We start from the raw sequence: 25,376 nt of genomic DNA on the forward strand, positions 1-25,376 counted from the left end.
GACCAAAGTTCAGTTCCTAGAATCCATTCAGGTAGCTCACAACTCCCTGCAAAAAACGCCCTCTTCTCACCTCCACAGGCAATCCACACACATACGTGTATACACACACACACACACACACACGTACGTATGTGTATTACATAGCTCACAATCAAGTTCCTAATCTATCAAGTTGATAATCTATCAGGTTATAGTTCCTTTGGGTATATAAGGGTTCGTTCTTTTTTTTCATCATTGCATACCCCGATCATTCTACAAATTTTCTAACGTCATTCTCCTTTATATTTGTTTTTCTTTCCCACTATATGAAAAAGTATTGGACTTTCAGGAACCTTTAACCTTTCTCCACTTTCAAACTTAAAAATCTGTGCTGCAAAACTATTTGGGGATATATAGGCGACTCAACTTCCTGAGGGCAGTTTTTTGGTCATACACACACACACACACACACACACACACACAAAAAAAAAAACAAAAACACTGACAATATTATTTCAGAAGACTATTCTAGTTATAAAACCTGTTTCACACAATCTTTTCAACCTTCTTAGGCATCTCAAAGAATATACTACTTATATTTTTTAATAACCAGTTTAGATTTTGTCACATTATTTTGAAACATCTACGAGATATATAGTTTTCACAATTAGACCATTAACTTCACCCCATATAAAAAAATCCTGAGGTATTTATGCATTTGCCCTCAAAGCCTGGAATTTGGTGGCAAAGATACCCACTTAAGTTAACAAAACCACATCTTCCTTCTCTCACACTTGTAAACATTCGGTGAATGTCCCTGAAGGCTCAGTCCTCTCTATTATTAATCTGTCATGAATTCAACAACCATTCACCTTGTTTGGTTTTCTATCCCCAATCTTCTATAAAATATACTCTATTGAAATGTCATCATTTCAAAAATCAAACCTTCAAATTACAACTTTCTTTTTACACACACTTTCTTCATTAATTCATTTATTTGCTTTTTTCTGCATACTAGAAAACACTCTACATCCTCAAAAAAAATCTTGCTTTTATAAGATCTGCACATGTAGTTTATGTATATATTTGCATATTTATTTATTCAGTTTGTATATACATGTGTTTGTGCTCAAGTGCACACATGTGTTTGCCTTTTTGTTTTATTATGCTAAAAAGTGGAGCCATCAGTTTGAAATGTCAATTATTTGGTTCTGGAGGTAAGTCAAGTACCTCTGAACATTACTCCCCTCCCCCCAAAAAAGCAATTTTATGAGATAGAGTGGAGAACAGCAATCAAGCCACATATAATGACAATTATGTATGAAAATGTAATAAGACCCATGATTTTGTTCTCTAAAAAGAAATATAGTAAGAAAAGCAAGTATTTGGGGCTATATTATAGCCTCCCCTCCACACATTATAAATACCTTCCTTGCCACCACCCTCTTATCCAAGCACAGCTAGTAACAAGGAGCAAGACAAAGAATGGAAACTCTAGGACACCTTGCTACTTTCTGTGAGATTCACTAGATTTCAAATAAATACTGAGATTTCCCTATATAACCTTATAACGAATCCTTTCCTTAAGCTAGCTCTGGTCGATATTTGTTTCCTGCAGCAAAATCAAGCCTAAAATAGTAGACTCATGAGAGGTAGGAACAAACTGTGATTTCCCTCAAGGTAAAGATGAGCTTACCTATCTCTGTACCCTTAGTGCCAGGGAAAGAGAGGCTATTCAAATTCATCTGTTGTCTAGCCTTCAAATTAGGCGCAGGCTTAACAACACAGGCTGTCAATCAACCAATCAAGAAGCTTTGTTCTAAAAGAAGCAGCACAGAATAGTTCCAAATGAGCATTATATATTTTTATTTGACCAGTCTCAAAGCCCTGCCAATTCATGGCTACTAAAGCATGGTTCCAGTCATTGAAGTTCGTAACATTAAGACCCTTCAAATCTTGTATCACTTTAGATGCCTGTGTAAACTTACAAGCAAGTTATATTTATTAGTGTGTGAAACAGAAAACAAAACTATTAGAAGAGGGGGGTATCTTCCTTATATCCATTCTCCTTTTCTGTGAACCTCTGAGGGGAGGGGGGAATTCAAATCTATATCGGAAAACACTGCACGCACCACACACACACACACACACACAAAACTAACCTTTTTTTGGGGTGTGTCTCAAAAACACCATTACTTACAGAGTTATTAACATAGATGGTTCTACGGTAAACAATGAACAAGCTTAAGGTCTGAGAGAAAATCAACTACTTAGGCTGACTTCTGACCTCCAGAATATGCTAAGGCATACACATGCCCTCACCCACATATACTGTGCACGTGTGCGCGCACACACACTCAAAAACTTTACAAAATTACCTTACGCACAAATTTAAAAAATAAAAATGTAAAAATTGTCTTCAAATGGCATAAATGGCAGCAAACTAAATCCCACTGTCCTATCTTAGCTTTCTGTCTCCGGCTTGGCTCAGATCTTAAGTACCACAACCAAGCTGGCATTGATACAATGTTATTTCTCAATAATACACTTCAGGGATGAAAGTGCTCCTTCTTTTGGATCAACTCTACATTAAGCAACCTAAGAGTTACTAGGAATTGCTTTCCTTCCTGAGTTGTAAAAATACAAGAGAAATGAGGGAGATTTTGTTTCTATAGTGGGGGCAGGGAGCAGGACTAGGGATTGAGAACTTCATGCATGGCAGACAATGAGCTGCAGTCCTAGCCCTCTTTGATTTTTCTTAATTAACTCTTTAAATTTAAAATCCAACATGATATGTTTCGCTACATTTTCATACATGTGTTCACCATACTTTCTTCTAACTCATCCCACTCTTCCCCTGACCTTCTTCTGCCCCTCTCTGGCTGCTTCTTTCCCCTTAAATATTCTCCTCTGTTTTCATATCACACATATTCTATTACCCTTCCCCCACTCCCTTGTTTCTCATTTTCTTATACCCAGATTTCAGACTTCACTTTTAAGAACTAAAAAACGAACATTTTAAAATTTTGAATAAGTAGCTACTTATTTACAAATTAAGTCAATGTATTACAAGTCATTGTCTACAAATTAGAAGACTCTTGGGTCTGCGGATGCAGCCCAGTGAACAGAGGGCTTGTTTCCAATGTGTAAAACCCTGCTTCCAACCCCTAACACCAGGTCTAGTGGTGCACAGCTATAATTCCGGTATTTAGTGGAGACAGATGATCACAAGTTTAAGGTCATCCTAGGCTACATAGGCAAGTTCGGGCCAGTCTGGGATACATGTGGCTGGGCCTCAAAAATTAACTCAGACCCTAAACACTTTAGGAAAATAATGAAATGAGATTTCCAAAAACGCTGTAAAATTTACCCAATAACATGAAAATGGCTTTCTTAAACTGTCTACAATAAACTGATCAAGAGAGAAAAACAATTGATTTTGTATCAAATGAATTTTAACAAGTATTTTTCTGATTCTAATTTAAGGAGCACTGTAGTCACTAAAGATTAGTAAGAGAGACTTTTCATATGCTTAAAGGTACAAATAAGATCTACTTAATCTGTGTCACCATGATTTGATTTCTGTCTAAAGATTTATTTATTTATGTATTTTATGTATATGGTACTTTGCCTGCATATACATCTGCACACCAGAAGATGGCATCAGACAGTTGTGAGCTGCTATGCGGGTGCAGGAATTGAACTCAGGACCTTTGGGAGAACAATGAGTGCTCTTAGCCACTAAACCATTTCTCCACCCTATTTAGTTTTTAAGTTTAGCACTTAGTCTAGAGGTTCACAATAATGAACTATTTCTTTGCCTCATAATATGTCCTCTATAACATACTTATAACTTAATAGCAATAGGTCAATCTTTGGTTAACACTGTCTACTTCTAACAGTGCAAAACAATTTCACTCACAAATACTGCTCTTTTATATTAAATAAATATTTAACTAATACAAAACAATCAGTTTAGCATTAAGGAAATAAGGCTCCTTCCGATATTTCTTCATGACAAAACAGACAATAAATCTGAGTCACTTGGGTTCTTGAACTCAGCCCAAAGCTAATAATATCACATAGCCATGTTTGAAGTAGATAAATCTTTCCTATTATTGGGGAAGTAACTAAAAAAATGTATCTTTCTATAAAGTAAAAATAATTCTCATGGAATACATGTATTTAACATTTGCTCTGAGACATAATAGAAACTGTCTCTGATTAACCCATTTTTAAGTACATGTTCACTTAAACTAAAGCTTTACATTCAACAATAAGTGATCACCTATCATCTGCTAATAGGTTTTATAAAAAAAAACTATTATACTTTATTAAAATACGTTTTTAAAATAGTATACTGTCTTTTCAGACAACTGCATATTCTGATAACTCTTCAAATTCCATTGCTATTTAAATATAGAAATTTAAGAAGGTAAAACATAGCAAATGCTTTACATAAATGAAAATATACATAACTCCTTCATAACTAAGTAAAATTAAGCACAATAGTACACATCTATTTTTCGGTAGCAATTTCTAAAAACGCTTTTCTTTTCCTTTTCCTTTCTTTCTTCTTCTTCTTCTTCTTTTTTTTTTTTTTTTTGTCCCTCGATACAGGGTTTCTCTGGGTAACAGTCCTAGCTATCCTGAAACTTTCTTTGTAGACCTCACTGGCCTTGAACTCACAGAGATCCACCTGCCTTGCAAGTGCTGGAACTAAAGGTGTGTGTCACCAATGCCCAGCCAGAATTTTCTAATACACCTTTAAAAACAAGACTACAGGTTTAAGAGATTAGTACACAAAAATGGGTACATTATTCTTATAAATTATGATGCTAATTTAAGAAGTAATGGTTGCCCTCATTAATAAGGTATATAGTGAAACTTCTCTGACTGCAGACAAGCCAGAATCATACATAGGAGCATCACTGCTAGCCATAGCCACCATTAACAGCTATCACTTCACCATGACACTAGAGTTGAAAGAAAAGGAAATGGGCAAAAGTTTTCAATTTAAATAGGGATCAAAACAATGCTTTATAATGACAACAAAAACCAAGTATGATCAAAATGCAGTCTCTAAAAATAACTTTTTTTTAAAAAAGTAATTTTATTCTATTACAGGTTTCCTACAAATCCACTTAAACAGATAAATATGTAATCACCCAAACTCAGCCATCATAGGAACAAAGACTTAGTTTCCTCCCCAAGAGATCAAATGTTTCAGAATTCTCTGGAACAGAAATTAAATGCAACCTGTTAATAAATTCGCCTCCCCCATCCTAACTTATACAGCAGCTATGTTGTTTATATATTGAAAATAAGGTACAACAAACCCTTAAAATTATTCCCTACTTTACAGGAGTTAAAAGAGAAACAAAACCCAAAAGGAAGATTTTCTTATTTCTAATAATGTTTATGTGAAACCAAGTTAGCCAATTACTTGATGTTTAGACCTGACCAACAACAATAACAAGAAACCCACAGTATGTATAGACAGTGTTCTCTCTTATTGTTACATAAATTTATAAAACATCGATTTCATGTACTGGATAGGAAGATCAAATACCAATCATCAAATTACAAGTAGCAACCTTGTTCTAAATCACAAAACCACGGAGCCCATACACTCTATATAGGGTCTAGACTCACATACTCAAGATTATTATGTAAATAAGTGACCCTGGAATCCTGTACAAACTCACCCACTACCCACCAACATTTCATTATATAATATTTCAAAGATTCTAAGTATGGTTCTGTACTCAATCATTGTCAGTCTTCAGGGATGAAACTCACTGGGATGTAAAACTACCTAATCCCATTATTTCCACACTTATTTTGCAGGATGTACTCTATAATCAGCTAGTTCATAATTTCACAATATGAATGTTGTTCTAAGGCTCCTATAATGGAGTAAGACTCACAAAGGGATGTGTGCTCTCCAGCCTTTTTAAGTACTACTGGATTGAAAGGCACTCATCTTCCAGTTGCTGCACAATCAAAAAGGTCATTAAACCCCACTAATGGCCCAATGATATCTTACTACTTATACTTAGTTCAACCCAGAAAAAAGACACCCCTCCCACTATGTAAATAAATTGCAATCAACCACACTTTTGAAAAGTCCAGCTAAATGACACCTGACAGTTAATCTTCTGTCTTGAAGATTTTGACAATGGCATAAAATGGATTCAAGATCCTATTATAGCAATGGTTTTATTAAGTTCTATTAAAACAGACTAAGTCCACAACCCCATAATAGGCAAATGGGCATGGGAAAGGGAATCAACATCTTATTCTTTTAACTTACATAATGATGATAGTAGGCAATAAGACAAATTTAAAAGGCAGTCAAGTGTGGAGTGTCACCTTACCAAACATACAAACAACTGAAAATTATTAAAGCTTTAAAAACAAAAGAAAACAGAGACAAGACACAATATTGGGAAGAAAAGCATCCTTATATCCAGTTACATTAACAGGTTTAAGTCTGTTTGTACAGCTCCCTAAAAAATTTACTCTGAAACAAAATATAAAAACCAAAATACACAAAATTAGTTAAGAGTTGTATGTTTAACTGAAGATAAAAATTCTCAAAAATGTAAAATGCGTTACACTTAGCAAAACATTTTACTTTGACATATTAGGTAAAAATGAGTAATTTAAGGCCAAGGTAAACTATTATCTGTACCTAAATAAATTTTTAATGTTTAAAAGTCCCTTGACCGTGGAATTTCCAAGACAAAGTGTTTTTTATTTTTTTTAAAAGTTGTATTTTGTTTATTTGCCTCTCAGGAAAAACCAATAAAATTAATCAACTAAAGACAGCACTGCAATTTGCAATAAAATTGACGCATTTTTGTAAACGGTTTGGAGAAGGGGGGGCAAGCCCAATCTTTTTCATGTAAACATAATAAGCCTGTAATATGCTGCAGACAAACGCACTGCATGGGGTGTGGAGGACCCGAGCTGATTAGATTACCACAACATCAGCCTTGGGGCCGCCATTTTTAGAATCTGTAAAGGACAAAAGAGGGAAATTACAGTTTTTACTCTCCATCTCAGAAATTAAAGGGAAAGGGGGTCTGTTTCCCAATTAGGTATTGCTAACTCCAACCTAGAGCTGAATGCACCTTACTTAATTCTCCCCAAGATCTCTAGAACTCCAAACACCTTATATTATCCACATCTCTAAAGACTGAATAAAATAAGCAACACAGAAATTCACTCTAGGACTAACTCTACTGATTTCTCTTTGACTTTAAATTTGATCATTCTCGAGACAGTCTTCTAAATAGGGCGGATCTAGGCGGAACTAAGGCCAGTGAAGCAAGCACCCGGGATTGTTTTCTCTCCCTCCTCCCCGGTTTAGCACAGGGAACCGTTTGTTTCTCATCTCTAACTGCTGCCACTGCGTTGGTGCCAACCTTTCGGTCAAAATAAGCTTTTCTGAAATGAGCCATATTGTGAATTCTAAAGCTTTGGCACAGTAGAGGACGGCAGTAATGCAAGAAGAGCGGGGGAGGAGACTGGGAAGGCTGGGGTGACCACCTTAGGGGCGGGTTTACCCTCTCCCGGAGAGGATGAGGAGCTGTCTCTCTCCTACAAAGAGAGATGCCCAGGGAGTTTTTTTTTTTACCCCCTTCCATGTTTAGGAGAACATTATGCCAGAAAGTGACAAGGAATAAAGGCAGGAGGAAGAAAATGAGGCCTAAATGTCTTCTCTCCGCACCCGAAACAAGATGCAGCTAGAAGACAGAGAGAGATGGCAGCTCCCGGGACCTCTCCGACACAAGCCCTAGCAGTCACAAACCTCCTCCTTCACCCCTGTGGCCTGAACCCGCTGCCAGGGTGGAGGGCGCCCCTTCCCTAACTCCCACTTTCTCAAGGGGGTTTAACTGCCAGTTTCCCCTTCCACTACCCCAAAAACCCGCCATAATGCCCCCACTGCCATGGACAGGCAGGAGAAAGGACAAATCCGATTTCCACCAGCGACGTCCGGCCCCAGCAAAGGCGCCCGAGCCTCAGTGTGGACGCCCAGCTCCCGAGGGACAGCGACCCCTTCCCCGGAGCCCTAAATGCCCCCCACCGCAGACCCCACGACTTCCACGGACACGACAGGCACTGACCTGTGATGGTCACACACCAGACACCCGAACCCTTTGATCCGCTCGACCCCCGAGGAGTCACTCCACACCTCGGCGCTCAGACGACCCCCGACGACAGCCACTGCGGACCCGAATCGATTCCACACCCCCTCCCCAGGCAGCAGCGCGCAGTGTCTTCAGTGGGAACCGGGGAGTCGGGCGCTGCGGGCCGCGGCAGGAGTGCTGGGAAGGCGATGAGGCTGTCCCGACTGTCTATGCCCCCTCTGCTGCCGCTCCCGAACTCAGGCTCGATCTCCGACTCGGCCCCCTGCGCCCGCTCAGTGTCACTGCTTCTCGCTCTGGGAAAATGGCGGCGACGGCGGCGGCAGCGGCGGCGGCGGCGGCGGCGGCGGCGTCGGCGGCGGCAAGCGCACGGGGCCCGCCCGCCCCGCTCCGCAGGGGCAGGGGGGAGGGGACGAAGCTGCTCGCCGCCATCTTGTTTATGGGCTGCCTCCAGGCGCGGCTTCTCCGCCGGGCCGTGGGGATGTCACGCGGGGGGCCGCGAGCTGGCCAGACGCTCGGTCTTTTTCAGCACCGGTGCATTCAGCCATTCGCCGACGGTGGTCGCGGTCTCGCTAGCTGGCGGGCTTGGCTCTTGCCCAGTTGTCCCTGTGTAGCCCTCAAGTCTGGATGTCGGAGAGCCTGAGGATGCCACTAGGAGGTAGAAGGATGACAGCAGGGACGGGGACGAGCCCCCTCCCATCACTCCCTAAAGCGCTGCCCTGGCTCCCACCCCCGAGCGGCCCTGGTCCCGGGCACCCCCTCCCCCTCCCCGGTCTGGCCTGCCAGCGCCGGGCGAACCGGCTCGGGCTGTCACTCGACGCCTACTAGCGGCCGGGGAAGCTCCAGTGCGCAGGCTCCGGGCACCGGATAAAAGCGGAGCTGGCGAGTCCGGCGCGGTCACGATGGAGGAGCAAGAAACGGAAGAGGTCGGGGGGAGAAGCCGCAGACAAAAAATGCCAGCCTCGTCAGCGCCGCCTCCCTGCCACCGTGTAAGGGGTAAAAGCTGCCGTGGCCGCCGCCGGTGCAGTCGCCGCCGCTGCCTCCTATACTTCCCCGCCGCGGGACAGTGTGCTGGGAGGGGAGCGGGAGTTTGTTTGTGTGGCGGTGATTAAACGAGGGGGAGGGCAGAACTAGTTTCTCGAAGCGGAAAAGGGGAGACCAAGGACTGAAACGGGCTTCCCCACTAAAAAAAAAAATAATCACACAGCGATTACGGATCTTGCTTTAGGGGGCCTTTCCCCGAAATGGCGGTTTCCTTCTTCTTGGCCCCCAGCACGACCTTGGGTGCTCTGTAGAAGAGTGGGGAGAGGCCGAGCGGTATCGGCAGCCAATCGGTGCCTGGTGATCTCGGTTGGGCGCGTCGGGATTGGCTGGCGATGACCTCATGCTGCAGCAGCGGGTGGGGCCAGAGTCGTCGGGGGAGTCTGTAGCAAAGGCAGAGAGGGTGAAGTGATGACGGCGATCGTTGTCGTCGCGGCCTCTTTGGAACCCAAGCGGCGGCGAAGGAAGGCGCAAGGCTCTTCCCTGGTCATTTGCTCCTCTCCCTGCGCGAGGTGAGGGCCCCGGCTCGGCCTCTGCGAGACTTTGGGGGCGCTAGCGCGGCCGTGGAGGCGCGATTTCTCCTATGACTTTTGTAACTGCGTCAGGGCAAGATGGCGCTGGGTCTCCTTGGGGCGCGGGGGGAGAGGCACGTCCACCGCCGCCGCAACGCATGTGACCGGCTGCATTCCTGTGGGGTTTGGCTGCGACCCAGGCTGGGGCGGGGGAGGGGACGGTGGTGTGGTCGGCGTTGGCTGCCTGAAGAGGAAGAGATGACTGTTTGAAAGCGCTTCCCCTCCCCCACCCAGCAGGACAGCTGCACCTCCCGGGGGAAAGCCCCCGAGGGACACTCCTTTCGGGGTGTGCCAGCTGTTCGTGGAGGAGAAGGTTTGACGCCCTATTTTTTCATCTGCCTTTCTCCTTGCTAAATGTACTTACATTATGTAAGGTGGCAGTTCCATCCTGTGATCCAGCTAGGAAGTCCTGAGGGTCACCGGGCTGGGTAACAAGGACAGGCTAGAAGACTTGATCATTTCAGGCAAAACACAAAAGTTCCTCAGATCTGAATATGACAATACAGTGTACCCAAAGTTTGGAAGCAAGTGAATAACACCCAGGAACACTTAAGTTTCGTAGAACAGGCTAGCAGTTAAGGACTGTATCTCAGTCTGAATTAAGGGCCCTTTCAAACTTTCTTTTCCTTATACACTTTGTAATCATTACCCTCCCTGCCTGGACATCCCCTGAGAGTATTGAATCTCTTACTGGTGAGGGTTGCCTTTTCAAATATAGGTATCCTTGGTGAGAGAGAATACAGCTGCTGGTATTTTGTTCTGTATGAAACTAAAAGGTCATTCTCAATGCTTGACGTTGCATTTATGTCGTCCTTTTAAAAAAAATAAAAGATGAAATTACAATTGCTTCTGGTAAATATTATTCGTTAAATTCCTTAATTTGCGCCTTTAAAGCACATTTGTAATAGCATAAGATGTATTTTAGTGGGATTGAGGGATGAAATTGGGTTTTGGTTTTTAATACCCTGGACTGGGATTGGAACTCGTGCCTACCCACTCCTATTTCTAGGATTACAGGCTTTAAATACCTGGGTACTTTTTTTGAAAAAACGGTGTTTGATGCTAAGAGAAAATGAATGCTTAATACTTACTGGTCCTAGTAACAACTTTAACCTGAGCCATGGTTATGTTATTTATTTTTAGTTGTAGGGCCTTTTTATAGTTGGAGAATAAGATTTGGTTTGTAGCATTGTTTTGTGGATTTTTTTTGTTAAGTAACAATGCGAGTGCACTAAAACAGTATTATAAATGTAAATAGTTACGTATTACATCGCTTAATAAATACAAAGCTTTTCCCGTTATCTATTTAAAACGGATATTTTGTGTAATAATTGAACAAGTCTTTTTGTTTTCTGTGTGTGAATCCCATTGCTCCTTTACGTCATTTTTCTTAGAAAAAAATTAAATATGAAGACTATAATTTTCAAAGGGTTCTCAAATTTTCTTCTTAATAAGGAAGAGAAGCCATTTTCTAGGCCAGTGGAAACGAATCCTTTGTGCTGGTTGCTCCTATTCTTTCCTGTTGTTGACCCCATAAAGTTCATAAACTCTTTAATTTTTCGAAAATGGCATTTTCACTCCTGAGTGAAATGCACTCGTGGTTGCACAAGCTTAATCCTAGTTTTGGAGAGGTAGAAAAGGGCAAGAGAGTCCTGAGATTGGCGGCCATCGTTTCCTACACATTGCGTTGGAGGGTCAACCTCAATTGCATGAGACCCTGTCAACACCTTGTAATTACTTTTCATTCGTATAAATTCTCTCATTTGTGACTATTCTCTTTAATTCATTTCTATTGTAGTTCTAGTTTCAGAGTTGTAGAGATTCATTGTTAAAGCTTCAGGGACTGGAGACTTTCCGAGTTGATAAAAATCCCAAGCTTGTTTCTTGAATTGTAAGAACTTTCTTTTCTTTAATCTCAAAGAAATTACCAAATTATACCCAACCTTTATTTTTATTTAAATGTTTGTCTCCTGCTTACTTGTAATCTTAAGTGGGGTGACACATAACAAATTTGCTGATGTGCTAAAATATCATACCTGTGCATTTGTTCCACTGTCTGGAATAAACATTCCCACCTCCAGATAACACAGCTTTTTTTATTTTTTAACTTCTCTACTTCCAAATGCTTAGGGCTTTTGTTCATATTAGTGACCAAGCCCACTGACAGTTGATAAGCATTTGGGTAAATACACTGGCTTTCAAACTTTTCAAAAAAAACTGTTTTGACCAGAGTTTAGATGAGAGGAAAAGATAGTGTGAGGGCAGGGCTGAGAGCAGCTGATGGGACAGAGATAATTCTGCAAAACGCAGAGAAGAAAAATTATTGTGGGGTGGTCTTTTTTGTGTGTCTATGTGTGTGTTTGTCTTCTGGTTATTTTGGGTTTGTTTGTTTGTTTATTGTTTTTTTTTTCTTCCGAGACAGGGTTTCTCTGTGTAGCCCTGGCCCGTCCTGGAACTAACTTTGTAGACCAGACTAGCCTGTTAGTGATCCATCTACCTGCCTCTGCCTCCCCAGTGCCGGTATTAATGGCGTGTGCCACCACCTCCTGGCTTTTTGGGATGTTCTTATTAAATGTAAATGTTTCATCTATAGACTTAGCAGTAGTATATAACAACAAAAACATGGATGGGCTTATGACCTCTTGATGTATTTGCAAGCTTATCAAGGTGTTGTTTACTCGGATATTAGATTCAATTTGCAGTGGCCTTGTTTAATTCTGTTGCTTAAATTACGTCACTGACAGCTTAGCTTCTAGTAGCTATGGGTTTTAGCGGACAGAAGATTGATGGTCCAGTAAGAGGGCTGATTAACATGATAGGTAATGTGAAAGAAACTCGGAACTCGTTCAGTCAAGTCTGAATGTTGGTGTTCATTGTCTGCTCTTAGAACATTGTGGGTGTGTCATTTGACATATTTCCCAAAATAAGTGAGACAATCCAGAGTGAGAAGGCCTTCCACTTTAACTTAGAACAGGTCTTTATTTGAAATTCCCCTATATGTTTCACCCATGCCCCTGACATTTAGTGTCCTCTTGAAAATGCAAAGTTATATAAAAAATTCATATCTGAAAATGATTGTAACTGAAATCATTTGAAAGACAAATAAGATGTTATGGTTTGGCTGGGCAGTGGTGGCTCACACCTTTAATCCCAGCACTTGGAAGGCAGAGGCAGATGGATCTCTGAGTTTGAGGCCAGCCTGGTCTGCAGAACTAGTTCCCAGACAGGCTCCATAGCTACAGAGAAACCCTGTCTCGAAAAACCAAAAATAAATAAATAAAGGATGTTATGATTTGTTGGGCCTGTAGTAACAGTGCTTAGGAGGTGGAGTAAGGGGGAGTCACAAGTTCAAGGCCAGTTTGAGCTACTTGAGACTGTTTAACAAAGGTTCCAGCTAAATATGCACGTGGTCTGTGTTGAGTTTATCTTTAGAATTTGATATTACCTGCCTGTTCCTGAATAATATCTTTTAATAGTAACAATACCCAACTCCATGTTTGCTGATAGGGCTCTGAAGATTCTAAATATTTACTGAGTTGTAGATAACTTGAATCTAGTTATTTGTTTTGTAATGAAATTGTAACCCAGCAGAGAGGTGGTGGCAGGAGGATCGAGAGGTTCAAGGCTAGACTGGGCTACAAGACCTATAATTCTCTGAAATTTTTAGGTGAGCTAATGTCGTATTTATTATTCTGACTCTAAATATGTGTTAACCATATATATAGTTACAAAGAGGGAGGGGAACCGGACAGTGGTGGCACACTCCTTTAATCCCAGCAGAGGCAAATCTCTTTGAGTCTGAGGCTAGCCTGGTCTAAAAAAGTGAGTTCCAGGACAGCCAGGGCTACACAGAAACCTGTCTCAAAAAAACAAAATAAATAAATAAAAAGGCAGAGGGGGATTTCTTGAATATCCAAGTATAAAATTGTAAACTGAATTCTGAAATAGCAGCTGGTGAGGAAGAACATTTGTTGGAGGTCATTTGTTTCCTTGGAGAAGTGAGCAGTACTTCAAATAAAATTTCTAATGTACTAAATTTGTGAATATTTGTCATATTAGAGATTATGATTAGGTTGTTTCTGATTTTTTTGTTTTGGTTTTGGCTTTTTCGAGACAGGACTTCTCTGTAGCTTTGGAGCCTGTCCTGCAGTAGCGCTTGTAGACTAGGCTAGCCTTGAACTCAGAGAGATCTGCCTCTGCTTCCCGCTGGGACTAAAGGTCCGCTCCGCAGCCGCCGCCACCACCACCTGGCAGTTTCTGATTTTGTATTTCTTGGCATTTTCCTTGTATCATGTTGCTATATGTGTTACATTATGCAATTTATGTATTATATATAACTTAAAATTTTTGAGGTTTTTTTTTTTTTACTCAAAACATAATTTCCTTCATGTATGTTTATGTGTTTGCACACACAGAGGAGCCATAAATATGTGCAGAGGTCAACAGCATCTACTTGTTTAATTTTTGAGACAGCTTCTTACTCCCTTAGAACAGGTGGGCTGGACTGGCTGGCCTCCAAGCCCCAAGGATTTTTCTTTCTCTGTCCAACACCCCCATATACTCTGGTTCTGAGGTTCAAATTCAGGTACTTTTATAAATTGGCAATACCTTACCAACTTCTATCTCTTTCCCCAATAACTTTTATGTGTAGCAGTTTTTATATAATAAACTGAGTTGGATATAACCTATAGTAAATGTTTTGTACAAGTTAACCCAAATTGTTTAATGATTATAGGAATTTATTCCTAGAGATTGGGATTTTAATGCTCGTCATTCTTGAGATTTTATTTTAAAGTTGTCTTTCCAAGTATATCAGTATTAGTGTCAAAACTATCTTCTGGTTTTCTTCCTCTCTATTGTTTCTCTATTCCTGAGGAAAATGGGCATTGTGGCCCTGTCTTTACATCTTACGTTGATTAAAAGCTAAGTAATTAGAACTTCGAACCTTCCTATCTAAATGTCATTTCCTTCCATTCTTTATTTTGTCTATTGAAACTAAGCTCAGTTTTTGTGCCGTTTGCATTTCCTTATGGATTGTTATATTGCTAACAACAGCAAAATTAAAGGAATGGTCACTGGTTAATGAGTCTATTACTTTGAAGAAAGAATGTGTAATGAGACTTGGAGGTTGTTTTTTCTAGGTGGGTCACCCAGGTTATTGGTGGTGGTTTAGTGAGTAGTCTTAATTCTTTTGTTTTACAGGCCAGAACTTAGCAACTAATGTCCTAGACAAAGAGTATAAACCTCTCCATTTACATTTAAAAAGTTTTCTTTATAAATCATTTATACCCCTCTATCATACGTCCTCTTACATATAATGCCAAATGTCAAACTTCTGCTGTATTTCTGACAAGCTTTACTGTTGTTGAATCAAGAAAAAACCTGTTTTACAAGGTTAGCATTATCTTTATTAAATTCTCTCATGAAAGGACTGTGCTTAGGTGACAGCTCACTCAAGAGAAAAACTTGAAACATCAAATTAGTTTGTTGGATTTTTTTGTTTTTATTTTTCATTCTGTAACTGAAATTAGAAAAGGGCATCAAAAATTACTAATCTCTGGTTTATATAGTAACAGTAACATGGTAGGTGTCTGGGTATCTGATCACACCTATCTAGTAGGTGCTCTGTTAATGTTACTTTGTTTCTGTCTACCCACCTTGGCTGTTGGAAGAGCAAATGGAGTAAAAAGAATTAAAGATACCTTAAATCCTTTTTATTTTGCCCTGCTGAGGCTCAGATCCAAGGTCATCTAAATGCAAGTGCTCTACCACCAAACTACATCTTCACCTCACTTTTGTTGTGTGATATTTTGGTTGTATTTTGACAAAGTTTGGTTTGAATCAGAGGACAGAGCTAACCACTAACTGACCAGAATTAACCATAGTGGATTTGGAGGACTGAGGAAGTAAGTAGTAAGGCAGAGCTCAGAGAGGATCTCTGTCTGGCCTTTTGGATGGAAGAGGTAGGAGGTCACTGGTGGCTTCTGTATAGCTTCTTGTATATGTATAGATCATTCAGGTTTTTACCCCCAATATCTTGACTCCTCATTTTTTATTAGTAATAAATAATTAGTTAAATGCTTCATACTTTGGGGATTTCAATAGTGAAAAGACAAAAACACTTTTTTTTTTGCATAGTTTCTAATAGGAAAATGACTGACTAGAATCTCAGTCAGGTAATGAGTAAAAAGCCAGGCTTGGACGTCAAAAAAACAAAAATGCTGTTCTAATCCACATAGCTGCCTGTAAAATTTATAGTGTGCTGGGTTATAGATTTTATTCATTGCTAATCCCCACCGCACCCCCAGGACTGGGAAGAATTAAGATTAGGAATAGTGAGAAGTACTGATTTCCTACTGCCTTTTTCTTGAGAGGTATGTGTAAAAAGGGATTCAAAATAAACATGAGCCTAGATTGGAGGGTGGTGGGTGGGTAGGAATCTACCTCCCTGGAGGCTAAGACAAGAGGATGGAGTTACAGACCAGTCTGAGCTCCATATACTTGAGTTCTGGCATTTTAAATTCCATCCTGAGAATCTGTGTAACAATTATATATTTAGCAAAAGCCAGAACTTAACCATAAACTTTGCTTCTTAATCAGGAAATGCCTATCAACTGATTTTCTTACTGATCTTATTATTCATCTTATTCTCTTACTGAAGGGTTTTGGACAAGATAGCTCAGAGGTAAAGGTTCTTGTTGTATGACCTGAGTGCTCGGATCAAAAGGTGCATACCAGACCTGGGAAGAAAGATAGCAGCTGATGTTTTAGAGCTCGATAATTATCATCATACCAGCAGGTTTACTAAATTTGAGACTCTGGAATTTTCAGCTGAATGTGCAGGCCAAATAGGAGTTTTGGTTGAGTGGAGGTCTCATGTAGGCAGGATAGGTGCTAGGATATAGCACTCCATTGTCATGTTCAGCACTCTTTCTTCCGTCCCTCATCTGTATCTTCATCTTCTTTTTCCTTGTTTATTTTTCGATAGTTTTTGACATTGTGAGGGTATATTTTGATTGTAAACTTTGCAGCTTTTCTGGAGGAACTGATCTTTTTTATTTTGATAATTAATAGTTATCATGGAAAGTATTGTGGATTAGAGAATTTTTGAGCTGCTTGAGGGGAAAGTGCTTATATAACTACTGGATACTTTATTAATCGTAATACACAGTATTTCTCAAGTTATATAATTGTCTTCATTAGTAGTAATTAGTACCTTGGTGGCTTCTTGACAAGTTAGATTTGTTCCTTCTGAATCAAGGACCCTTTGACTTCATACTCTAGGTCTTGTTTTTCATAGGAGTCTTTCTACTACATGTAGGAATACATGGTTAAGTCTTCTCATTCATAGGCTCTTTGTATATAGACACTATGTTCAAGATTGCTTTTATTGTTGATAAAACACTAACCAAAACAACTGAGTGGTGGAAAGGGTTTATTTCAGTTTAAAGTTAGCAGTCCCAGTCTATCATTGAGGGAAGTCAGGATAGGAACTTTAAGCAGAATTAATGAAGGAATAGTGATGCTTGCTGGTTCTCTCAGACCCATGCTTAACTTTCTTACACCTTGAAGGACTACCTGCCCAAGGAATGGTACTGGGCTATCCTATAGGGATTAAGAAAATGAGACTCTCTTTTGGGGTGTCTCCGGGCTGTGTTGTGTCAGGCTGATAGTTAAAGGTAAATAGGACACACTACTTCAATAAACAGATACGTAGAATTAGGTGTTTCATTAAAATGCCTATGTAGGGGCTAAGGAGGTGGCTTGATGGGTGAAGACCTTGCTGTATGAGCATGAGAGCCTGAGATCAGAGCCCAGTGCCCACCTGAAAAGCTACACTTGGCAGTGTAGACAGTAGGAACAGGAGAATCCGGCTCACTGGTCAGCCGGTCACTGAACTCTAGGCTCAGTGAGCCCTTACCTCAACAAATAAGGGGGAGAGAGTGAGAGTGAGAGACCTGTCGACCTCTGGCCTCTAAAGGAACATGGCACACCACACAAGGTGTAAAGACCAGTACAAAGATATTCTTCCATTTCTTTCTGGTGGAGTACTGCTATACTTGACTTTTCCCACTTAAGTAGATTGGAGATTTTGTAACCATTTCTTTTACAATTCATGTTAGCTATCTGGGAATGGAATGTTTTGGTTCTGTGGCATAGTCACTACCTTTAACATTGAGGGCCTGTTGAATTGATATTTTCTGAAAGTTATTAGGAAATGTGGCAGTGCATTCAACTCACCCCAACTTTCAGGAGTCCTGACATTTAATACAAAATTTAGGATTAGCTCTAGTCTAGAAATATATGGACATTTTTCATGATAAACTTTAAAGGAGTTAGGGAGATGGCTTAATGATTAAGAGCACTTGTTATATTTTGCAGAGGACCTGGGTTTGACTCGAAGTACCCACATGGCAATTTACAACCATCTGTAACTCCAATCCCAGTGGATCCGAAGTCCTCTGCTGACCTTTGAGAACACCAGTCATGCTTGTGGTATACATACATATGCACATTTTTTGGTTTTTTTCAAAACGGTTTCTCAGTAGTTTTGGAGCCTATCCTAAAACTTACTCTGTAGACCAGACTGGCCTTGAACTCAGAGAACTGCCTGCCTCTACCTCCCAAGTGCTGGGATTAAAGGCATGCGTCACCACCACCCTGCACATGTGTACATTTAAACAAAACATTTATACACATAAAATAATGAAATCTTAAAAACAAAATACAAATAAAAAACTTAGAACTTCAGCACTAATAAATCTCCAATCTTAGTTGGGTGGTAGTGGCACATGGCTTTAATACTTGCACTCTGGAGATAGGCAGATCTCTGGTTCAAGGCCAGCTTGGCCCACAGAATTGAGTTCTAGGATGGCTAAGGCTACACAAGCTATCTACAAAACAAATATTTTTTTATTTGAAATGTATATCTTCAGAAAGCTGTATCTACAGATTAAATGTTAGTCTTGCTACATTCAGTATAAATTTAGTAAACAATAGTGGGAGGGGCAGAATTTAGGATTAACCTGAATGTTCAGTATTAGTTAATTCTTCTCTCTACTTTTATTTGATAGTGCCTTTATGTTTAAACAGTTATTTTGAACAGTTGCCCCCGGCCCCTAGATTGAACCAAACAGTCTCCTAGATTGATTCTGTCCCTCAAAACATGAATAAAATGAGGAATTCAGCAGGTAGATGGCAAATAATATTTACATTTTTAAATTTTTAGCTTCCTTCGTGTATACCTTATAACCAACTAAATAAAAAATGGTTGAAAAACAATGTTAGCTTGATTCTTTTAATGTTTTCATAAAATAGTAATTTATATTAGCTACTGGGATTTAATGCTAAATTTTAGATACTATTTGAAATGTTATACGAATTTGTGTTCCTGTTGCAATAAATTTTAAGTTTTGGATTTTCTTTTGTTTGGGGTTTGTTTTTGCTTTATAACCACTGAATTCCTCTTCCCCTAAGGCATGGTGCTTAATGTTTTACTTACTGTGGTAATTGGCCATTTATAAGAACTCAAGAGATAACTTGAGATTCCAGAAAGCTTTATGGTGAAGACCAAGTTCAATTTAATACCCAACCAGCTTCTACTAAGTTCCTATAATCATGCATGTGTGCATCAAGTTGACTTGGCTTCTCACTAAGGTGTAGAATAGGAATAAGAAAACTACAGTAAGCACAGACTAGAATTGCATATTTTTATGGATTGTTAAGAACAGGAGTTGAGGGGATAGAAGGAATGAATATCAGATCCATTACTATAAAGAAATTAGGGGTAACTTTCCCTGGGATACAGAATACAGATGTTCAGAACTGGTTAATGGGTAGGTGATAATTACTTTATGTTCCAGCCATTAGATGGATTAATATGCAGTTGTTAAGTTCATTGCTCAGTGGTAGGACAATTGCCTGTCTCGTATGAAAAGGGGATTCAGTTCTAGCACCACACACAAAAAAGGAGATCTTATCATGATTGGGGGTAGCCACTTGTGATAATCCCAGCACCTGAGAGGTTGCAAGTAGAAAGGTCAGGAGTTCAAGGCCAACTTGGGCTATGTGAGACTCTGTCTCTAAAAAGAAACCCAAACAGTAAGCTTAAACTGTATTATCAATAAAAGATACACTATCACAGCAACTAGAAAATACGGGTATGCTAGCTTTAGTACATCTCTAGTAGGGTCTCTGTGACCTCATTCCTAGATAGTTGGTGGTACAACAACTTTCTCCAGGGTGTTAGCAATATCCTTCCTTATTTTTAAGAAAATGGAAGCTAAAATAGGCTTGGTAAATTAGGTAACTGACATTTATATAAAAACAATTTGCTGTCTCACAGAGAACATTTGACCTTTAAAAGCAAGACTACAAAGTTAAAGTTTAACGCAGTGGGATTACTAATTACTATGAATACTTTGTTACTTAACAGGCTACTACTAAAGTTAAATCGGACATAACAAGCACAGGAAAAGTTTTCCTATAGGATGGCTAAGCCTCATAAAAGGCTTTACTTTTCTGAGGAATTTTATAAAGTAATTATCAAAGCTACATTAGATTTAAAAATTGGCTGTAAGTACATTCCCCACGTGCATCTTCCCTCCTTGGACAGCCTTTGACAGTGATTGTAAAATTTTAAAAGTAGAGACTATGTCAGCCAGACCTGGTAACACAGGACTAACACAGTAAGACCCTGTCTCAGGAAAGTGTGGGACAAAGATTTTTTTATGTTTGATCATGGTCCTCAAAAGGAAAATCAGAGCAATGTGTGTTTAGTGATTGCTTCACAGGCGAGACCGATGCTTATGTTTAAGTTGTAAAAATAGTCCTGGAGGGTTGGCTTAATGGTAGAAAAGCACTTACTCTTTCTGAGACCTGCACAGTCCACTCCACACACAGTCTCACATGGTTGCTTCCACATATGGTTTTATGAGAGGGAAAGGAGGAAAGGTTGATTAAAAAGCCTTAGGCAGAATATTTTAGCAATTGAGGGCAGTATACAAATTTAGCAAGTGTATTTTTATATGTACTCAGAAGAAGCAAATATCTGTTCTACCTTGTGGTTACAGGCCTAATAGGTATCACAGTGGGACACTGCCATATGTGAATATCAGTTTTATAGTTGGGGATCATCTCACTGGATTTAGCCAGCTAATTTTATTGGTGGTACATAATCTTGTTATCCCAGTCCTCCTTTATCCTGAAAAGCCTTTTCCCCCTGACTTTAGTGTGTTAACTCAACATAGGCCCCAAGTCAGTATTATTGAAAGTAGTAAGTTTTAAACCAGGTTAGTGGCGCACCTTTAATCCCAGCATTTGGGAGGCAGAAGAATCTCTGATCTACACAGTGAGGTCCAAAATGGCCTGGGCTGCAGTGAGACTCTGTCTCCAAACCCCCTTTTAATTTTAATCATGAATAAGTGGTGAACCTAAATTTATTTTTTAGAGTTGGAGTATATTGTGATACAGATTTTCCTATAAAAAGACCACAATTACAGGCAGTGCAGTGCATGGTATAAACTAATGAAGAGGAGCATCTTTGCAGTCACTGGCCTTTAGGGGCCTCTTCTCTGTGCCTTTGAATGGAAAAAAAATGAATGCTTTAAAGTAAACTCATTAATTATTAGTAAAGGTCAGAGACTGCCTGCCACTCGTAAAGATTGTTTAGGGAGGGGACTCACCCCACCAAATGAATTAGTAGATTAAAAGAAAGTGCCTTTTCTACATAGTTCAATTCAGTATTAACTGAAATGGTCAGTTGTTGGGCTTTTAAAAAGTGTTAAGGGCTTTGGTTGTAGATTTTTGGTAGAACACTTGCTTAGTATGCTTCAGGTCATGGGTTTGATTTCTGACTTTTTGTTTTGTTTGTGGGCAAAAACTATCACTGTATAGTCCCTGGCTGTCTCGGTCAGTCAGAGATCACATGCCTTTGAGTACTAGGTTTAAATGTATTCTCCATCATGCCTAGCATGGGGTTAAAGAGGACTGAGGGAGGGTTTAGGGGCTGAGGTGTAGCTCTGGTAAAGCACTGGGTTCTATCACCAGCACCAAAAAGAAGTTAACCATACGTATTGTAGTATTCTCTGAACCCAGCTGTAAAGTCGTCCTGATAGGAAAACAGCTGGGCATGTGGCAGTCCCTGCAGTCTTGGCACTAAAGAAGGGGAGTTGGCTTAGCTTTCCATAGTGTGCCTTTTAATAAGATCGGTTCCACAGTCCACAGAAAATGTTTGTCTGACCTCAATGTGGGTTGCTCTGCAAAGATAGTCTCAGTAGTTAACTCAGACTGACCACCAACTCACTACTGCCTCAGGGCTTACCTCAGCATCCAGCATTGCGGCATTTCATAACTAGAAATTCACCTTTATTGATGCTTCTGAACTGTGGATGCCTGCTCAGAATGTTGTTGGTGTGCATTACGTCGTGCACTCCTTAAATTCTAGCAGAACACTCCTGCCTAGAAATCTTTTGCAGTGTGTTGAGAAGACTAATCAATAATGAAGCTTAGACAGAATGTTGTGCTACACCCCTGTATGGGTCAAAAGTAATTTTATTTTTTAAGGTGAGGCGTGATATGTGTAACCCAGGCTGGCCTCGAAATCACTTTATATTCAAAAATGACTTTGAACTCCTGATTGTAATGGCGTCTCCAGTGCTGAGATTTGGGGCATGTACTACCATACGCAACAGCTATTCTAGCTTTAATGTTATTTTAGTTTTCACCTGGACTGACTCCTTCCCTCAACTGACATATTAGAAACTAGTCCAGTTAAAGTGGCTGAAGAGAAAAAGATGCAGGGAGGGATTTTTTCTTTAGTAAGAAATACTGAGGTTCCCATCCTCTTGAATCCGGTTTGACCGACAAGTGAGAAGTTCTGTAGCTTACATTTTATTTTCAATACCCTTTGTGGCAAACAGCGCTTTTACGTACACTGTAATTCTAACGGTGAACAAACCCAAAGTCCCCTGTTGCTCCTGCCAGCCGCTTTACACCTAAGGAAAAACACCTCTTGGCTGAGCAGACTGGGCTTGTGCCACGGAGCAGGGCGTTCCCCCGCTCTGCGTCAAGAGGGTTGTCCTTCCGCCCTGGAAGGGGCGTCACCGGGGAGCGGCTGGGGGGTGGGGCGGAGCCCGACCCCTGGCCGCATTTCCCGAGGACCTTCCCTACTGCTCCCTTCCCCTCCCCCCGCCCGAAGCGGAGCTGGCAAGCTGACAAGGCCTGGAGCTACCCCTTCTACCTTACAGGAAAGCACTGTGGTGCCAGTCCCGCCTTTCCCCGGTCTCCGGTGCTTTCTGCTCACATTTTGAGCTTCCTGCTGCCGCTGTCTTCCGGAAATACTGATAGGCTATTAGTTGTCCTGTGTGCCCAGTGGAAATGACCGTTTTTTGTTTTGTTTTGTTTTGTTTTGTTTTGAGGTCATTTAGCCCAGCTCCCTGGAGCACTAGGCTTATAGACATACATCATGTCTGGTTTGTTTCATGATTTTCAGTTTAGGGAAGCAGAAGTCGTTGCCATGCTGTGGCCTGTAGAACTGCTAGCAGCCTGTTACTTCACTCTTAACAATTTTTATACAGTTTGAAAAGGCAATTAATCCAAGACCATCTTTTCTCACTTAAGTTAGACTGATGTATTAAATGATGTATTAAATGCAAAGCCCGTACAATATAGCAGACATTCAATAGTACTTGGCAGAGTAAACCAAGGAAACTGGGGGATGTATGTAGAGCGTTTCTGTGTTTAGCCACCTAAAGATGAGGAGGAAGAGGACGGGTTACGGAGAAACGTGTGTATTTTGACAACAGTCTTTACTAATTTCTGTTTTCTAAGGATGCTTCTTTTTTACCTGACTTACTCCTGTTTCTCAGGTTTATACTGAGTGAACATACGGTAGGGTGGTAGATAAGTCAAAGTTTGGTAGTCCCTTTCATGGTTCTCTTTACAGGAAAAAACGAAGTATTAAAGATGAATTTAAAGTACATTGTAGGTTTTAGTTGATAGCAGGCTGCACTACCCTTTTTTTTCCACACACACACACCCTTTTATTTTTATGGTGCTGCTTCATTATATTGCTAGCTGATTTAGCACCAGGTATAGGTTAGGGACAAAAGCAAGAGAAGTGTTTTTTTAGGTGCACTGATGATATAGCAGCTGTCTTTACTTGTGATAACTTACAAAGCAATGATGAAGATTTAAACAGTAAAAGAGAGTATTGTGTACCACCAAAAATAAGTGACCCAAAACTTGTGATTTACCCCTGATTCACTGAGGGTTAATGTACTTAGGAACAATTTGAACATTTCCGTTTCAGGCTCTACAGAGGTCCAAACCCTGGTCCCTTCAGACACTATTCTCAGTGGCCCATAAGATATTGAATGATGCAATCAACAACCACAATTCACACAGTAAAAATTTCAGATCCCCACATCAATTAAGCTGGAGGTTATTTGTACATTAGGACATTTAGTGGAAAGGTGTATACAAACTTTAAAAGTGTAAATACAGTCCGATAAGGATTAAAAGCCCTTGTGTTTAAAGCTATATTGATGGGGAGGGGTATAGCTGTACATTTGCATATAATATAGAAGTTGAGCTAATACATTCTTAAGACATACTTTTTATGCAAGCTGTTAGCAGTTAAATTACAAAATAAAACAAGTTGTAGAGAACTGGCTCAGCACTGCTAGCAGCACTACGAGAAAAACATTTAAATATTATGTGGAAAGATAGTTATCATATATAGACTAATGAAATAATATTTATAAGGTAATCCTATTTTTACAAAACCCAGTTTATATATTTGTGTGCATGTATTATGGTGGAGACCCTTTATTTCTGATCTTTAAATGTTCTGTGCCGATGCTGTCTTGTAACAATGAAAAATAATAAAATATATTTCATAAATCTGGTTACTTGCAAAAAATGAGTATTCTGTTTGCTGAGGGAAGAAAAGATGGAACTTTGATAAATCAAAAAATAAAAATATTCAGAAATCTGAAATTCTGGGTCGATGTTTTCTCTACATTTAATTCGGTATGAATGTCTTTTTTTTTGTTTAAAGTATGTATGTTTTACTTGTCTAGAATAAAGTTTAAAAGTTGAAGTGTGTGTATATTTAATTCTTAGAGTTTGTTCTCAGAGCTAGAATTGTAGCTCAGTAACAAGATTATGTGCTTTCACAAGTGCTGCACACTAAATAAAGAAACCATGGTGCGAACTTAATTGAATAATCTAAAGTTATTTTCATCCAAGTCGCTTGTGCTTTCTCTTTGCCACTTAGAATGCAGAGCCAAGAAAATGCCTAAGTGAAAGGCACCTTGAGCAGCATCGGTATGAAGTAGAGACAAATTGTGAATTGCTCAAGCGTACAGCATAAGGCCTTGTTTTTTGTTTTTGTTTTCTAACTTTGTTGGAGGGATAAGAGCATCATACTCTTTTGGGTGAGGGCCTTTTTCGTCTTGAATCTCTTGCTGATAATATTTCCTTACCACTATGGTTACTGCATTAGCAAAAACAGTTGTCACGGCTTATGTACTTAGCGCCCTCTAGTGTTCTATTTTCTTGTTACAAAAGCATCGTTTATTCTTCCTAAGCCTTAGCTAAAAGAAATGTGAATTTGTTTGCCATC

The 25,376-nt window shown here is 40.0% G+C and overlaps 1 protein-coding gene and 1 long non-coding RNA gene across 6 annotated transcripts in view; one reads left to right on the top strand and one right to left on the bottom strand.

The window, feature by feature from the left end:
• The window catches only part of Kmt2e (lysine methyltransferase 2E (inactive)), a 68,248-nt gene extending 59,715 nt beyond the window's left edge, over positions 1–8,533 (bottom strand). For 4 of the 5 annotated variants that reach the window (XM_048433491.3, XM_048433495.3, XM_048433494.3 and 1 more), the window contains exon 1: positions 8,115–8,533. The gene's annotated coding sequence lies outside the window, so the exon portion shown is untranslated. Of the gene's footprint in view, positions 1–1,675; positions 1,697–8,114 lie in introns of those variants that run through there. The other variant, XM_085684118.2, reaches the window with a different exon arrangement.
• Positions 8,534–9,552: 1,019 nt separating this feature from the next.
• LOC148117576 (uncharacterized) lies at positions 9,553–24,851 on the top strand. Its single transcript, XR_015736871.1, has 2 exons — positions 9,553–9,688; positions 18,131–24,851. It is a non-coding gene; the product is annotated as an uncharacterized LOC148117576 (long non-coding RNA).
• Positions 24,852–25,376: the final 525 nt, after the last annotated feature.

The sequence above is a fragment of the Myodes glareolus genome, chromosome 27 (assembly GCF_982192425.1).
Source record: "Myodes glareolus chromosome 27, mMyoGla1.1, whole genome shotgun sequence".
NCBI lineage: Eukaryota > Metazoa > Chordata > Mammalia > Rodentia > Cricetidae > Myodes > Myodes glareolus.